This window comes from Zosterops lateralis, assembly GCF_965231275.1.
Source record: "Zosterops lateralis genome assembly, chromosome: 9".
Classification (NCBI taxonomy): Eukaryota; Metazoa; Chordata; class Aves; order Passeriformes; family Zosteropidae; genus Zosterops; species Zosterops lateralis.
The window spans coordinates 17,400,351-17,418,755 of NC_139769.1; the positions used below are offsets into that span (position 1 = coordinate 17,400,351).

Below are 18,405 nucleotides of genomic sequence, written 5' to 3' on the forward strand. Positions count from 1 at the left end.
CTAAAAAACTAATGTGGGTTGCAGACACATCTGCAGCAAACCTTCAAATTCAATTACTTTACCTAAAAATAGAAGTTATTTTGAAGTAAAAAAACACAGGTTGAAACGGCTTCTCCTGTGTATATTTGTATTTGGTTAGACCAACTGAAGTAATAGCACCTTTACCACTTTGAACACTCCCACTATGAATTTCAATAGGCATTACTCTAATGCACTTCAATTATTTTTCCATTATTTCTGCTTTATTTCTGTTTGCAGTTTAAAAATATCAGAGGAAACGTGGTCAAAGCAGTTGTTTTTGTAATTAACGAGCAGGCCTTCCAGGGAGTGTGTGCTGGGGGAAAGGAAAGAAAACTTCAGAATTTAACACAAATTAACTGCTCTAATTTCTGTTTACTGCTTAAAGTCAGTACATACAAGAACACTCATGACACTATACAAATAATGCAGATAATTAAGCAATTCCAAACACCTAAAGTAGATTGAAGTGAGGTTTACACTAAACATAGTGTTTAAGCAAGTTTCTTCTGTTCCCACATGTAATTCTCATGGCTACAAAGCTACTTTGCAATTCTATCTTGCAATTAAGGCAAAACAAGACACATAACCTTCTCTCCTCTTAACAAGTGTGATATCTCTTTATATCGAGAAAGATTTTCATATTATTTAAAAGACATGCCTCTTTTAAGTCTGGCCAGCTTCAGAGTCAACTTTTAAAGTAGCATGATGTGTTAAACCTGTTCCAGTGGCAAGTCCATGCTTTTAAAGCTGTGTTCTTTTAGAAATGCTGCCTTTTTGTACAAGCGGTACAATAATGCTACTACTTACAAAACTATAAAAGTGATGGCAAGTGTTTCTAAGCGGGAACAACCCACGAAAACCAGAACTGAGCACCTTAGCACACGAGGCACCTTCTCCTCGCAAACATTAGCCCTTACGTGTGTTCCTCCTGTGTTACAGGGCAGAGGGGGAACGTTTCCCTCCCAGAACACATGCCTTTCATTACTGAGAAGTGTTTCATATTTCTTCAGGAGACTCTGGCTTTGAAAACTTAAAGCATCCACCAGCTTTGCTATAAACGCCTCCAGACTCCTTTGGCTCACAGCGAGCCATTGCCCGTCCCGACGGAAAAAAGATAAAAAAACTAAAGCGCCAGATATTTCAAAAATTTGCTCTCCCAGCACAATCTCCCCAGTAGGGAGGGGAAGAAGAGGAAAAAAAAAAAAAAAAAAAAGGAAGAAAGAAAGAAAGAAAGGAAAGAAGGGGCCACGTCGCTGGCGGGCCGAGGGCAGGGCCGCTCCCGGTGCCCCGGGCGGGGGTCGGCGCTCCGCCCTGCCCCCGCCGCGCGTTCCCGGCGCCCCGCGGCCGGCCCGGCCCGCACCGCACGGCACAGCACGGCACGGCACAGCACGGCACGGCACAGCACGGCACGGCACAGCACGGCACAGCACAGCACAGCACGGCACGGCGGGCGCTCCCCGCGGCAGGGACCGGGCAGGGGCAGCCAGCGGTGCGGGGCAAGGCGGAGGTGGGCGCGCAGGGAAGCAGCCGGCGCCGCTCCGGGGAACCGCCGGGCGGGGCGGCGGGGTCACCGGGCCGAACTCGCACCGGGAGGGGGACGCCGGGCCCCTCCAGCCGCCCCCGTTCCCCCGGCGGCTCATCGGCGCCCTGCCCCACGCTCGCCCACGGCTCCTCCCGGCGGCGACGGGCGACGCCCCACCTCCTCCCACCGCGGCATTCCCGCGGCCGGCGCTTACCGGAGAGCGGCGGCCGAGCGCAGGCAGCAGCCGGGCCGCCGCGGGCCCCTCGCTCGGCCGCCCCGCTGCCCATGGAGCGCCCTCCCCTCAGCCAGCCCCGCGCACCGCCGCCACCGCCCCCGGGCCGGCCCCGCCCCCGGCCCTGCCGCGCCCCGCCATTGGCCGGGGGCTCCTCTGGGGGCGGGGTTCCCGCGGGCCACGCCCCCCTGGGCTCCGCGGGTCCGGGTGGCGGGTCCCGGTGGCGGGAACGGGAACGGGGCCGGGGCGCGGCAGGTGCGGCTCGGGCAGTGCCAACGCGGGCAGCGGGACCCGCCCGCCGCTCGACAGGCGTGCTGAGCGCTGGGAAGGGAGTCGCGCTGGGAAAGCAGCCACTGCTGTACACACAACAAGCTTCAAAAGGGAGGAGAAGCCCAAATTCGGGCTGCGTGGTGTTTAGCAAACAGGCTTCGCTTTCAAGTGATTTGGCCAGAAAGAAACACAAACACCGTGGCAAAGCACGGAATAAATTTCTCATGCCCAACCTCCCGTGTTTTGTATTCCTGGATCCAGTTTATCGTTAATTGTACAGCTTCCAGTACTGTCAGGAGTGAATAACGTGTCCGTGCACACACACACGCGTTCTGTACTCAGCCCACTTTCATTCCTGGATGAGCTCTATTGGATACTTAATGAAAATGAAAGCAGTAGAAAAATTGATACATGACGTCAGACTGTATCCCCAGCATGGGAGTGGATCCAGCTACCCAGACAGCGCGAATTTTGGCATTATTTGGCTTCTGAGTTTAACTGCATGTGCAGATATATGCACTTTTTCTGGTTAAGAGGAAAGAAGTCGGAAAAGCAGAAATTTGGATCATCATACAGAAACTCAGTTCCCAGCAACAGCACGACCTTTAGACCTGAGTGCAGACTTCTGTTACATCATCTCACAGTGGCTGAGGGCAGCAGTAGTTTTTCCATCCTCTAGAGGGAGGACTACAAATCCACACTTTATTTCTTGTTATTAAAAGGCCATTTAAATTCAGCAATCTTAGATCCAGTGCCCAAACTCTGGAATGGGGCTTACTTTCAATAATGTATCAAAGCCCTGAGCATCTAAGTCCTAACCCAGTTCCTCTAGCAGTTTTAGGCTTTGCATCTTCAATTTTCCCATCTTTGCTCCAGCCTCCTTCCCCAGTCACTCCCATGCAGGATGTTGTGTTTAGAGCACCAAGCTTCTCCTTGGTTCATCCTTCCTCTCCATATTTGCCATTATTTAGTCTACTGGAAGAATTTTATTCTATTTCTTTTGGAATTCATAAAGCCTGAAACTAAACAGCTAAACTAAAATAAGTTGTGTCATTTCTTATCTCTAGTGTCAATCACTGTTCAATAACTTTTCTTCATCTTGAAAAATTCTAAATAAAATGTGATGTAAATTTAGAAATCCATTGTTATAAATAAGTGTTAGATATTCTTCAAGTCTTCTAAGCATGGGGGAAAAAAGTAAAAAAGAAAACAATACTCTAACCTTCAAAAGGATTTTGATCATTCAGGTAATCGATACTCCAAGTGTCAAAATCAGGCCAGAGTAAACAATTGTAAACTAATTTAATGTGAAAGCAAGGAAGTAGGGTAGGGAATGTGGGTTAAATAGTACAATCAACAATCACATCATCAGAAAAAGAAAGGTTTATTGTGGGAAAAGTCATTGAAACCATTAGATAAGAGTTCAGTAGCAATAAAAAAGATAAACAAGAAATTCCGCCTATACTTATCAATAGATAGAATACAAAGCAATGGGTACTTTTTGGTGAGCCAAACCTTTGTTCAAAAGAAAAGCCTATAACTACAGCAGAGTGTCTCTTCCTTACATCCCCTCTTCTTGAAAATATAAGTGAGTTTCTCTTGCCATAATAACACAATTCCCAGGCACATTTTAGAAAATGCTAGGAGAAATAAATTCAGCTGTTCCAAGTATATCTATACACTACTGAAGTAGATATACACTTCATTATGCTCCAATCCTTCCGTAGTCTTGTCTCTCTCATGTCAGCTCCCGCATAAGGTAACCTGGGTCCATACAAGAGTTCAGCAAATTTATTGGTGAATTGTTTATTTGGGGGAAAAAAAATCCATTCTAGAGGTCAAATTGAAAGTGACAAAGAAATAGAAATACTAGGATTACATGTTTTTATGCTTTTGAAATATTTTTTTCAATTACTTTTGATTTAAAACATAAAAGTGTCCTACATTGTGGGAGGCCTAGCTTCAAACATCTTTTGAAAAAAGGATTTGAGCCCACATACTGCATTATGGAAATGTTAAGTTTTGGGTTTTCCTCAAAGTAAAACAACAAACAATTATCCTTTTTCATTTTCATTGTTCAGGGCTTTTTTTCCTCCCTGTTTTCAGTTTGGCTGCCAAATTGAATACAGATTGTCTGCACTCCCCCTGAATCAAATCTAGCATAAAACAGCTGCAACCATCTCTCAGACTATACAGGGCTGATTACTCCTAAACTGCCTTGGAAAATATTACATGAAAGAGAAATGGAAATAATAGATCTACCTTCAATATGTCTTGCATAAAAGGCCAGGTGTACATGACAGCTTTCAACTTTTGCTGCAGCAGATAAACTGGAAAGAGGATTAAGGGTCTGACAACTGCTGTATGTTGGTCACCCTTCACTAGTCCAAAGGGCAAATGCCCCCCTTTAGCCCAGTGTAGTCTGCAGCATCACTAATGCAGGCTTCAGGGCAGTAACAGAAGTTGAGCAGGTGAAAGGTTGCTTAAAGTAATTTTTTTCTGTACTTGATCTAACTATCATAGTTTACTGAAAATGAGCTATTAGGCAAATAATTAGGCAAAAGACTGGGGCAATAGGAAGCCGGTGTCTCAAAAACGTAACCACCAAGAAGAGACACAAAAATGGAATTTGTTTTCATTAAAAATGCTGAATTTTCATGAGAGCAGCCACTGATATGTCCAACTCTGTAAAAGCCACTTCTATGCTTCTTTTAGCATGTTTTGCTTCCCTGATAGAACATGTGTACATAGGGAAATAAAAGCTATAGCATATCTCTGTTACAATTAAAAAAGACAAACCAAAAATCCCCAAACTCCAAGTCCCTGTTTCTTCCTTCTTACTTTACTCACACAAAAGTCTCTTTGAAATCCAAAGAAATATCTGCCTGATAAAAGCTGCTCTACATTGCAGCCTCTAATCACTGTTTAGAGAAGAAACATTTCTAGATAGCAGCATTAATGTAACTAGAACTGGGAAAGTAACTTCTATTAAGAAATCAGTTTCAAAATACTGTTTCTCTTCTATGTGCAGAAGTGCCAGATAGTCTAAAATAGTTGAAAGACATAAATTATGAGCAGATAGCTTACTGCAAGCACCAAGCATTCAGTACAGAGCTGGATATTTGCTACTACTGTTACCTGCCACATCTGCAAGGGAAGCAACAGAGAAAAAACCCAACTGTGGCCCCATCATGAGCATCACTTTAAATAATTTTTAGCTAACTACTTAGAGAGGTAACTTGGTAGAAGTTTCTACCTCCTGCTTGCATTCCAACAAGCAGAATTCTGCTTTCAAGAAGTATTTCCATAAACAATTTATTTTCGAGAATTTATATACAGGCTCCTGCAAAACACAAACATAATCTGTATATCAGAAAACCATTCAAGTCTCAGCTTCTGTTAAAGGAAATAATGTGACATTTTTAGTAAAATAAAACCTGCCCACTGCTATATTTTAAATGAACTCAAAATATAGCTAGAACTCAAACCTGAAAATTATTTGTTTAAAGTCTCATAAAACTTGGAAAACTGTTCCCTTGGCCCTATTGCATCTACTGATGCTTTATAAAATAATTTCTTTTTTCTCTCACAAGATCGTTTTGGTTGTAATGAATACCACCCACCTGCCTGAGAACCCATCAAGATATAATATTCATGCACACTTCCTAGAACACCCTACATTTCAGTCAGTGCAGCAGATGCCCTTAGGGGAGCTATGTGGGTGAAACTACAGCAGCCACTGTGGACTGGTATGAACCTGCAGAGCCAACTGATAGAGAACTGGAGCACCCCATCTCCTGCAGACGTGCCACTCACACAGGGATCAGCCATCTCTCTCTTCTCAGTACCAGCCTTCAAGGCAGACCATAAAGATGAGCAAGGGAAATGAATTTAATAGCTTTACCATGTATTAAATAATGAAATTTTTATTTAATGGCTCATTATAGTTCACCTCCAAGATAAACCCTCCATGCTTTTTAATGTGATGAATGAGGTCTCTTTCTATGGGAGATATTAATTCAATCACCTCTCCCCTTGCTAATAGCCCTCTTCTCCACTAATCTCTCCTCTCTTTCACAATTATTATCTGGTTTTTCTCTCAGATGATCTAGCTGTTTTTTAGCTTAATGCAGAGCAGTTATTATCAGACCTGATGCCTCAAACTGTTGACTTATTCTTTCCAGTTATATTAACTGACCTAAATTAAAACTTGTTCCCTGGTCTTCCCTCTTTTATATGGCATCCTGCCCTGCTTAGGATGAGCTACATAACATCCTAAACTGTTCCTCAAAAATTATGCAAAGCCGGAAGCACAATGAGAGAAATGCAACTGGACACAGAACAACTCCATTTGCTAATCCTGCAGGGAAAAGGATTGCCACTGGCATATACAGCGCCCCATTTCCAAATTTTTAACGAGCAGTTTCTTAAGAAACTTCCACCTTAACTAGCAATTGCCAAGAAGAACAGTGGGTGGTGAGGAATGAGAGGAAAGACTGCACGAAGGGAACGACTTCCAGAAGGTTCGCAGCTTGCCAAACACACTATTAACCAACAGTAATTAAGGCACAGGGACCTGCTGCTGTGGGAGCCAGGAGGCCTGGAGCTACACCCCGCTCAGTTAGCCCCACCTGCCCTACCGGTACCAGCAGGATTTAAGGCAGAGAAAGCCCAACAATTAAGGGTTAGCAGAGAAACAGCCTGTTTCTACAGGAAACAGGAGGTTTGGCTGGGAACTCCTCGTAGGTGGTATCTTGCCTGGGGCTGGCAGCCAGGCTGCTCTCGGTCTGGTGTGCTCTGGGCACTGGGGCTGCTGGCTGAGAGAGGTGAGCAGGGCTGTCCCTGCTGGATTGGCCTTGCAGGGAAAGGGGCTTGTGGTGCAGCTTCTGTTGGCTTTGCGATTTGAATTAAGGGTTGGAAGTCATTATAGGATACAGAGACAGTGTTACCCAGTTTCTGGAAGCCCTCAGGACAGCAGGCCTGCAGGGGGCTGAAGGAACTCCTGCTGTCCCTGGGTTTCTGTCTCACAGCTCCAGAGCACACAAAGTCCTTCTGCAAGTGCTGGCTATTGCTGCTGTCAGCCTCAAAGCAAAGATTCATTTGTATGTTCTTGACAGTGTTTAGTACTTAAAGGATTTGATAAATCCGGTAAAAAAAAAAAGGTGTAGCTAGAAACTTTTCCTTCCCCCAAATTTGACTAATTATTAACACAACAGTCAGTCAATTCAAATGCAGCAAATAAGCACCTTAATCATCAGTAGTTTCGGAACTATTTTTAACATACCTTCCATTTTTCCTCTAACAGTAGTTCTCTGCCAGGGAGAACAGTGTATTTCAGGTTGGGAGAGCACGTAAGGTCCTCAAGTAGCAATCAAATGTACTACGTGTGATTAAGTGGTTTCTACTTCCAGATCTATGCTTTTGCCTCTTCCTTCCTTCTCCTGCCTCTGATGTTGTGTCATGATTGTTTAAATCCAGCCCTGACAAAATGATCTAGGTTAAAAGAACCCCTATGGTTAAAGGTCTTGCAGTTCACTCCGAACATTTTGCCAAAGGAGCGAGTACAGCCTGCCTGGAAGGTGGCAAACCCAAGTGTACTAGTTTGTGATGGGGTGGGGAGCTGTAACCTCACAACCTGCTTAAGGGGAAGCTGGAATGCTTTTTCTCATTGTGGCTCAGGGTTTTCTGTGCTAGTCTTAAAGACTCTACTTGGCTTCCATATGCAGTTTTGTTGCCAGAGATCATATTTTTATGTTGGAGCCTAGACAAATAAAAGAGATTCAGCTACAGATTAGCACTGCTGATACCTTGGCTGTTATGCAGTTTGTTCAGGAAGAAACTGTTTCAGATTTGGTTTTTATGACAATATATATGTTTGAGATACAATGAGGTATGTTTGCTGTGAACGAGTGACACTGTTTAATGAGTGTAGTTAAAGCATAAAGCTGACCAATATTGGCTGGTAAGGACAACTGAGCTAATCATGGTGAAATTGAACTGTTGTGCCTGTGTGTTGTTACAAGTTTATCTGAACTGCAGGTAGAGCAGAGTGCTTGGATACAGCGAGGGAAAGGTGATGAACTGCATTCTCCTGTGCATTACTAATGGACGCTATTTGGTACTTCAGGAGGCAAAAGGACTGGGAAATAAAAGTTATTCTCATTGCCACAGAACAAGGTATACTTTACCCTTTACTAAAGCTCATAATGAAGCTCTATGCTAAAGTAGAGCTATGCGATTACTCTTTTTAACTACAAAAGCAGCATCTGACCATAATATTAGCAAGGATAGGAAAACATAATCTAGCTATAATGGCTGGATCTCAAGCTTTACTGAATTTCCTATGCTGGTCACATTACCTGAGGAAGTATTTTTTGTACAAGGAGCTCATTCAGTAGTTTTCATCCTGGACTTTGTAACCTGAATATCTTGGTCAAATTCTTTCTAACATCTTCTTACCAAATTAAGTATTACAGTCTGCTTTGTGATACAGTAGTTTTAATCACCTGCATTAAGGCAGGTCTTTAAAATGACATTACACTTTGTTGAACACTGGTGTTTGTACAGATGTGAGAGGGTATAATATTCCTCAGTGAAGTTGCTAAAGTGATTATGATGTTCATAGGTTTTGTAAGTACAGTGCTATTGCCAGTGTCTTCTGTGTCAGTGAATGCAGATCAGTCTCCTGTGGCAATATTGTCATGAGAATTCTGTGGCATGTCTCTAGACTAGCATCAGGAGAGGGCTCTACTCCTAGTCCTGCATAACAATTTGCTTAATTTGTGGATGGTATTTCTCAGCTACAAAAATCTGGTCACCTCCATCAATGACAATTATGAGTGCTTCTTGATTATGAATATGAGTTTCAGACAGAGCTTCTGGCAGAAGATGTTCTACTCCAACTGACCTTTTCCACCCATCAGTATTTCCTTTCTTTCAAAATACTGGATTTTCACTCAAGTGATGTAATTACAAACAGAGGAAAGAAACATCTGCCATGCAGTCATGAGACTTGCCCATGTGAACAGATCTCATATAAGTAAATAGAAATATAGAAAAGATACAGGCATGGGCCCTTGAAAGACAAGATACTAAATGCCTCTGACATACCTCTGAGTTTGCTGATCCCTGAAATACTGTACAAAAGCTTCAGTAAAAATAATGAACTCTGTGCAGTTTCTGATGGAACAGTTGTAGATGCCTGGTCCCAAGGGGCAATTCCTGAGTGGCTCTCAGCCTTGGTGCAGCACCTGAATTCCTGAAGGGAATTTCCTACTGACCTTAACTGCTCTTTGCCCAGGGCTCAGGTTGTTCAGCTGTCCAATAATGAGGCTCCTAAATCTTCCTGTTCACAATACAGGGAGTGTAGGTGCCTAATGCAGAATTACCTGCAGGCCATGGGATGAGACACCAAGTGCTATAGTTCATCAGTCTCTCACTGGACTGGTCCCAAAAATTCCTAATCCAACACCAACACTGGTCTGTCTGTTTTGTTTTGTTTCCTGTTTTTGCTTTAAATAGTAGTGATGAATCTGATTAGCTGCATGACAGCAGATGCTATGGCAATATAATATTTGAATAACAGATGTGAGAACAGACTCTGGACTTGTTTTATACAACATCTTATTTAATATTATTTAACGTTTTCTTGTGCAATGGAAGCCATGCTTTCTGCTCTTTCAGAAACTCTCTACTGAATATGTACAAAATCAGGACCATTATTATTTCATATATATATGTATACCTGAGAAAATAACATTGTATCTTAAAAAGCAGCATATCTTTTGAAATATGATACTAATCACAGAAGGATTAAAATAATAGGACTGATCTATTTCTGTCATCTTGCCTAGGTAAAATAATCCAACATGATAGTTACAGATATAGGCTGAGAAAATGTATAAAGATGTTACCTTGGATTATGTATATGGCATAAAGATATTGAATACAATTCACTGCATTGAAAATCACAGTATTTTAACATTTTATTCTGAGAAAAGCCATAAAAGGCTTGCATTTACTGATAGCTATTCAAAAGGAGTTAATTTTAGCAAATATTATTTACAAATCTGTGGTTTTAATGAGAAATCCAAACTATGAATAACTAGAAGACTGCAGTATCAAATACAAATAGATAATCCTTCTTGTTTGTATCCAAGTTATGACTGGTTCATTAGCATGTTAGCAGCATGGTACTGTGTTTGATAACAACAAGAATGAGAAATCCAAGTTGGTAAGTTTGCAAACGTAGTGAACTGAAAGGCTGCTGATATTGCTGGAGCTGTGGCAGAATGCACTCTGACAGGAGACCCTCCTTAGCTTTCTCCTGAATAGATTGTCATGGTAGGAACACGAGGGGGTGCCCTGTGAGCTCCTCTGCTTGCCCCATGATTCACAAAGACGGGGTCCCACTTGGGATGCCTCTGTGAGGAGACTTAGCCTTGTGCCAGGGTGGGGTGACTGCAGGTGGAGTCCTTTTCCTAGGCAGACACTGCTGGCAGCTGCTCTTGGAAGACCAGTTGCAGTAGGTAAAAAGCCTACAGAGATGAAAATTCTGTTCTTCTTGAACCCGAGGACTTTACCAAAGGCAGGCCACAAACCTGGGCTGGTTCCTTCCTTGTCACCCTGGCCCTATTTTGTGGAAGAGCTTTGGAGACTACCTTCTTCAGACAGAGAGCCTGCAGTGCCAGATGCAGCCATGAAGCAGCATATAATCAACAAAACCACACTGGCAATCTTCTTTAGCGTAGGAATGTGACTCCAGTGCTGCTGGAGCATTTGCCATCTAATTTCAGTAACTTCTCCCAACCAACAGAAAAATCCCCGAGACAGGCTTGGCTGCCAAACATTACAGGCTTTGAAGTCTGATGGCAGGTAAAAGCTGCATGTCAGTGACCTACTAAAACATCAAAAGGTATGTCAGAGAATGGTCTTGCAGGGCTCAAGCTGGAAAGCTAAAAGAAAATCCTCAGAGATAATATTAAGGGACTTCAAAGGTAGGAGATATGCAGAAGTTTGACAAGACTGGCCAAAATCAGACAGAAACAAAAATTTTCTCTGATGAGTAGAAGTTGGAAAGGAAATAAAAGGGAGAAATATGTGCTGCTTTTTATGGTAACATGGTACATGTACTGTACAAGAAACAGCTATCTTGTCTTCAAAGTTATGTCTCTCTATGCTCAGATTATAGACATACACAGTTCATGCCTCAAAAGGAGACAAATAAGTTATCCATATTTTTCTTTTATACTCACCTATTGAAAGGTACTGTAGAATAGGAAGTCTGTTTTTAATACCATTGTTTATCACAGTGTAGCAAGTATGTAACAGTGAAAGACACTGTTGTATCTGAGATCAGGTCCTAATCCTAGAGACTCCAACGTTTGGGACCTAACATACCCAAAAGTAAAGGCATAAATGTAAGAAATTATTAAGCTATGGATTAATCTCAATACTATAAGGAATTTTTAATAATCTCTGGTACTTTATCTCTCAAGCAAGAATTTTTCAGGAGTAAAAACCTGAGAACATAGAATTTATGCAGGTAAGGCTTCAAAATAATAATGACCAGGCTGGGTAAGACCAAGAGTCCTGTAGTACAAGTGTCTTGCTTCTTACAATAGCCATGAATGGATGCTTAAGAAACATGTAAAACACTGGACAGGAATATTTTCCTGAGCTTCCAGCCATTTGCAGCTGAGAAATGTCCTGAGCCAAACATTACTTCTGTATCTAGTAATTCTCAGTGAATTCCTCTCCTGTGAACTTTTGTAATCTTCTCCTGAAACTTAATTTTTAGCACACACATTCTGTGGCAAGGGATGTTCCCAGCTTTACAAATAGATGCTACAAAGAACTACTATATTTTTTTCTTTGCTAGTTTTGATATCTGTGAGTCAAATCTACTGTACTGAGGTTCAGTCTGGTTTTCTGAATCTGGCTCCTGCCACACAACCTGTTCTGGGTAGACAGGCTCTATCAGAACAAACTGCAGGAACAGACTTTCCCTCAGTGCCACTGTGCAACAACTGAAATGAATTGGAAAAGAGGAGAAGGAAATAGCAGCACCATACGATCTTGAACATCAAAATGACCACAGGAAGACATGTTCAAAATGCATTAGAGCACACTTGTGTGTGCTTTTGTGGTTTACCATGGTGCCAGAGTGCACAGGGCTGTAGTTAAAATTCCACTGATGTTTTTTTCCCCTCTTCATGAAGTTCTGTTTTCAATTTTCAGTGTGCAGCAGCAGTGTTACCAAATATGGGAGAATCTCTGACCACTCTGGACCTATATCTCTGCACTGGGAATGCATAACATAAATGCATTTCTTTTAAAATTACTGTTTCCTTGATATTCCAGTGGTAAAGCACTGAATTCCTTTAGCGTCCAAAATGGACAGAGAAACTTATAGGGAAATGATAAGGTAGATCAGATTGTTCCTGCTTTTCATCCACACAATTAAAAAAAGAGAAGCTGTGAAAAGGGATGTTGTTATGTTGTTGAATGTATACAATACAGAAAGTGGGTTAAGTTGCTCAGATCACCTGCTTCACATGCAACTTTTTTTTTTTTCAAAACAAAACAAAACAAAACAAAAAACTTCAGGAGGAAAATAAACAGTTCCTTTATCCCTAGGGTGGTAGCAAGCCCTAACAAGGAAAAGCAGGACACATTCCTTTCTTCCTTCTTTTATAACCAATCACTGAATTGCTTCCAACACATTCCAGATCTGGTAGGATAGCTTAATTGTCTTCACCTGGAGGCCACTGCCTGAATTCCTGTCAGTTAATATAGCACCTATGGAGTGAGGCACTGTGATTTCTTTCTGATGAAAGTGGGTTAAGCACATAGCCCCATGGTCATAAGCAGTTTCATAGGTTCATTTGCATATAAAGATTTATGAGTTTCTTGGGTGTAACTGTGCCTACAGAAATTTGAGTCGATAAGTGTCATCAAACATAATTCCTCCCTAATGACTTAGAACAGATATGAGAAAGATGAGGAACTGTTTATTGTAGTAAGTGTGGTTATGAGTGAAATCTTTAATTGCTTCCTTACAGTGAAAGGTCTGTATGGAGAAGGGAATGTTGCTGGTTTGCTTTCACTGGTGGTGAAATAGGGAAATTTCCGTAACAATTAATGATCAGGTGTGCAGTGTTATTCCACAAGGCAGCTGACACTTTGCAAAGCTATTCAGACAATATTCTTGTCACAAAATGTTACCAGCCTGTACTCTGGGTCATAATCTCTCACTTCCATAGTTACCATTCACAGAGAATGTCAAGAGAAGTCTCATGTTTCAAATTAGTACTAAAACAAGGAGTTTTTCCAAATTATTAGTTAGACAATTAGACTAGAAAAAGAAAAATACTTAAGTGTATGGGCTCAAACCACAGTTTGCCATTGTTATGCACTTGTTCTATTTCTGCCATATGTTATGCAGTATTTTGTAATAACCTTTAAAACCTCACTTGTGTTTTCTGATTCTGTTCCAAGTGAAGTGAAATATTAACACTAATTCTGGAATAGAATTGAAAACAGTGCTTTAACTGATGACATTTTGACAGTTTGATGAAATATCAGGGATTTTGATAAGACAGCATCTTATCACAATATTGCCTAGATAGAATAAATTGCAACAGACTATAATAAAAGTCAGAATAAACCAGTGATAGCTCATCATTCATATGCCCACTGCAGAAATGAAAATAGAGTAAGCAAGACCAGAAGGCCTCTAAGGCTTGAAAATCATGATAAACAAAGTAAATAAAAATGTGCAATACCACAACCAGGACGGTAAGTAACACAGTTTTTAATAATTGTATTTTCACCTGAGTGACAGAGGTGTTTTAATCATATACAGGGCTCCTACTAGAGTGAAGGTGATGATATAATTTTATTCTTAAGATCAAAAGATAAATTTCTGTGATAAAAAACAAAAAGCACCTGTCAATGTTAATTCACTTTGATTTTATCTCACACATCACTCTCCAGACACATCAACTACTTAGTTATATAGGCATTCTTGGGAATTTCTTTTTTCTTCATTTAAAAAACTTTATCATACCCCAGGAAAGGAATGAAATATCTGTTTCTCAGGTGGCCTGTACAAATATGCTCTTCCACTCTCCCGTAACTACTGAAAAGTTACCCAAAGTAGACCAGCAGTGACTTAGACTGGTTTAACCACCATGATAACAGAAGGAATGTGCTCACTTAATACACATTTGGTAAATCAAATGGAAGGAGATCTGTCAATTAATAGCTCAACAGCTGGGCTACTAAAATTATTTCTGCACAGTGTGTTTTACAGATAATCCATACAATCGAAGTTGGGAAGCAAGGAGGGCTCTGCTGTTCCACCTGCAAAAAGCCTGTACTTAGTGCACAGTCTCCCCAAATATATACACGAGATTTGGGGATGAAGATCAGATGTGTACAGATGAAGAAAATACCCCACCTGTCGAATTTACATTATCTGTCCAGAGCGCAGCAAATGCAGACATCGCTGTCCATAAGGTGTGTATCCCAATTCCTTTAGCATTGGGGTTTTTCCAGCGCCGTAAGCGGCACCGAGTCCCGGGCAAAGCCGGCGCTGTGGCGCCATCCTGTGGCCGGCCCGGCCCTTGCACCGCTCCGGCGGCTCCTCCAGCGCCCGTCCCCTGCCCGGGACTGCCCATCAAAACGCTTTGAGGCTTCAGCTCCACATCGCTTTCTGTGTCTGTGTCACATTGCCTACTCCACCAAAGCGTCCCCTTGTTCTTGGGAAAATGGTTTGAAGGGAAGGGAGTTTTCCCTCCTATTCTAAAAATGATGCAAATACGCTCCTCGACCTATGGCTAGTGTGATATAAACAAATACAAGATGAATTTGGGAGAGAGGTATTTGAAGAAGAAATACTGGAGAGATACTGAAAATATTAATTCCAAAATTCTGAAGCAAACTAGAATAAGACTGTGAGATTGGTTTGATGGGAAATATTTCCAACAAAGTCAGGGTTGTATATAACTTGAGAACAGGCAATACAGTATCTCACTGTAAAAAAAAGAGGCAAAGGACAGAAATTACTCATGTCTGAAAAGCCCCTGAATTTGAATTGAGTTGTCTACAATAATTTAAAGCAAATATGGAAGTGTCAAATAATTGGAGTAGGCAAGATTATATTTGATTAGCTGGGCTTTCCCCAAAAATAACTTGATTTTCTAGGCAGACACAATATTGTCACACAATGTGACTGAAGTAATCATTAATAAAACACATTGTATGGTGCTATTCAGAAATTTATTAATTAAGTTGGGAAAGTTGGTATTTTTGTAAGGATTATAGTATGGAGAAAGAACTGGGTAAAAGTGGTCAGGTACTGAATGATTTTTAACGGTGAATCCAATGTGGTCATTAATGACGTGATGCAAATGTTACCACTGCTCTATTGAAAAAAAAAAAAAATTAGAAGATACCGTTAATATAATGCAGAAAAAACGGTTGGTTCCAAGAAATTGAGGCATGAAATGGAAAGAAATTCTATATGACGCACTGTAACATCATACTTCTGAAGAATAAAAATTATGTAGCTTTAAAGCAAGCCCCAGAGTACTTTAATCCTTATTCTCACACTTTCTCTGCTATTCTAATAGCTCATTTATGACTTGTTATTTTACTGAAATGCAGCAAATTCAAAGAGCACAAGTAAAAATGTCCTCAAAATATTGGCACTATGTGAAATTGCATTTTGTGTTCAAAAGGCAGATGACAAGTGTAGAATTTTTGGAGAACCTTTAGGTGAGTTTGGATTATTGTGCAAAAAGTTTGGAAGATGAGTTAAATTATTTTGAGCCAGTGAGGTACTGCTTATGTGACTACAATTGAATCAAATAAAATTGCAGTCTAAGACTTGCTACTGTGAGTGGGAGGTTCTAATACCCACCTCTAGAACTTCCAAGGAAAAACTAATATGACTTTAAATCACATTTGTAGACCTCCCTCCTTTTCTCTCTCCTCCTTCTCCAGACTTTTGTTGTTCATTTTAACCTTGTCTTCTGAGATTTCAATTACTACTTTGCCTCCCTCCTTTGCCCAGTGTAGGAGTCAGTGCTCTGCTTTCCCTAAGGTCCTACATAATTCAGGCATGTGATCTTTTCCTTACAGATATTCTCTTCTCTGGGCAGAGAGAGCAACAGCTATGGTTGTGCTACACAACTCATTTCCATGATGAAAAAAATATTTGGATTTTTTTTTTACTGAGAAGACCTTGGAAAAAACAGAGACATATGTTTCTTAAAATGTGAAGATCCCCCTGCAATTGGAACAATTTCTTTAAGTTGTGAGATGGCACAGAAGATGAGCTTGTTGCACAACCAGCTGAGAAACAGCAATTTCAGTGGTACATGAAGTAAAGTTTGCAAAATGTGCCTGTAAGAGCTACTCAGTACTTGCATGTCTTGGTCTCTTGCCTGCTTTTAGCAAAATTATTCAGCCTCCTTTCCTGCTAGACTGCAGGTTTCTTGGGCTGGAAGGTATTTCAACAATACAGTCCAGACAACACAATTGCTTTGGTTCTCATATATACCCCGGTAGTCATGTGAGTCAAGCCCTATGATTTACAAGTGCAGATTACAAAAGGAAATATATAGCAATCTTAAAAATTAGAGCACAGGTGTTTCTGAAGGTCAAATATTTTGGCCCAACTAAATTTATGAAAATAATTAGGAGGATTAAGTTTATATTTCTTTTTGCTTATACACAACTATTAGAGGTTTGGTCCATAGATTATTTGGCTACTTCTGCTGCCTGTTTATGCTATTCCCACCAAGTTAGTGTGAAATAAACTAGCATGTGAACATTCAGTACATTAACTAAGATGTGATAATAACAAGGAAACATGTCTTTACTTGTGGTAAAAAGTCACTCTCATTTCAGATAACAGAGCAATTGGCAGCTGAGTTTTGAAGTGGAATGATGTAATTTGGACGATTACTTACTTCATATTTAAACTGTGTATCTTCTATTTATGTGTTCTGCACTAAGATGGACTGTCTGGGTTCAGTCTTGTTGAGCTGAAGTGCAGAATCCTGCTCTACATTATCAGCTGTGCCTTAGCTGGCAGGCAGAGATGATGAGCTTTCAGCTGTGGCTTAGGGTGTAGCTCTCTGTAGGAAGGGACAGAGAATTTTCTCATGTTGTTTAAAGACATGCAACTTTATTCCTTAAGGCTGATGAGTAATTTTTTTTCTTCCTTCTGCTAGAATGAGATATAACTTCACTATTTACATTTTCCTATGAAAGTAAAAGAGAATTTTTTTGTCTGTACCAAAAAAGAAAAAAGTGTCTGTGAACCTCTGTATTTTATATATATATACACATGCACACATGTGTATATCCATATACCTACAGAAACTTCCACCATTTTTTTTAAAACTTGTAAAACTCTGGCCTGTATATCATTAAAGCAACTATCCTGATGGGTATCACATTTGTACAGTTATATTAATCAGATCCCCAAGAAATTCAGTTTAAAATTTTAAATTCCAATGGACATGATTTAGACTAAAAAGTCCTATTAGCAGTAAGATATAATATTAATACATCACTAGCAAAAATTATTAGTGTATCTTAATAGCCATATGTAATATTAGTCTATAGTAGTATTAGTAATATCTTGTAGTAGTAACATCCTTTCTTTAAAAAAAGAAAAGTAACATCCTTTCTTAAAAAAAAAGGTAGAACACTGACAACCTTTTTTATATATATTCATTAAGAAGAGCTTCATATTTCTTTAAAACTTTACTGTTTTCCTAAGATTCTTCAGAGTTCTGGTTTTTGCCTCTTCCTCTATTGTTATTGATCCTATTCTTATTTAACAAAAGCTCCCTTTTTTGTATTTGTGAATTTTACTCCTTAAATTACACATTTTGTTACCTATTCTACAGTATAATAGGAATGTATCTCCTCCTGCTTGTTCCATGCAATTAAGAGGTTTATTATGTTAATAACCTTTTTTCCCTGGCCTTCTTCACTCCTGTCATTCTATACCATCTTTGCTAAAGGCCATCTGGATGATCCCAAAAGTATCCTCCAGTCTTTTTTTTTTTTTTTTTTTTTTTTTTTTTTTTTTTTTTTTTTTTTTTTTTGTTATGATTACATGATCTGTAATCAACACTGTGATACTAAAGCATCACTTGATTTCCTCAATGAAATTTAAAGGTTCACCACTTCTGCACCTTCTGTACAGTTCCACTGCATTCTCTATTTCTCATCACTAGACAAGTATCAGCTGTTCACAATGCACAGTTTTTGTGTGTTGCTTCTTACTCTGTTAGCAGTGCATTCTGTGATGCTTTGAGAGAGGAAGAAGGCAACT

The 18,405-nt window shown here is 40.4% G+C and overlaps 1 protein-coding gene across 3 annotated transcripts in view; it reads right to left on the bottom strand.

Annotated features, from left to right (window-relative positions):
- ARHGAP29 (Rho GTPase activating protein 29) overlaps positions 1–1,813 on the bottom strand; it is a 50,095-nt gene extending 48,282 nt beyond the window's left edge. For all 3 annotated transcript variants that reach the window (XM_083867389.1, XM_083867390.1, XM_083867388.1), the window contains exon 1: positions 1,758–1,813. The gene's annotated coding sequence lies outside the window, so the exon portion shown is untranslated. The remainder of the gene's footprint in view (positions 1–1,757) is intronic.
- Positions 1,814–18,405: the final 16,592 nt, after the last annotated feature.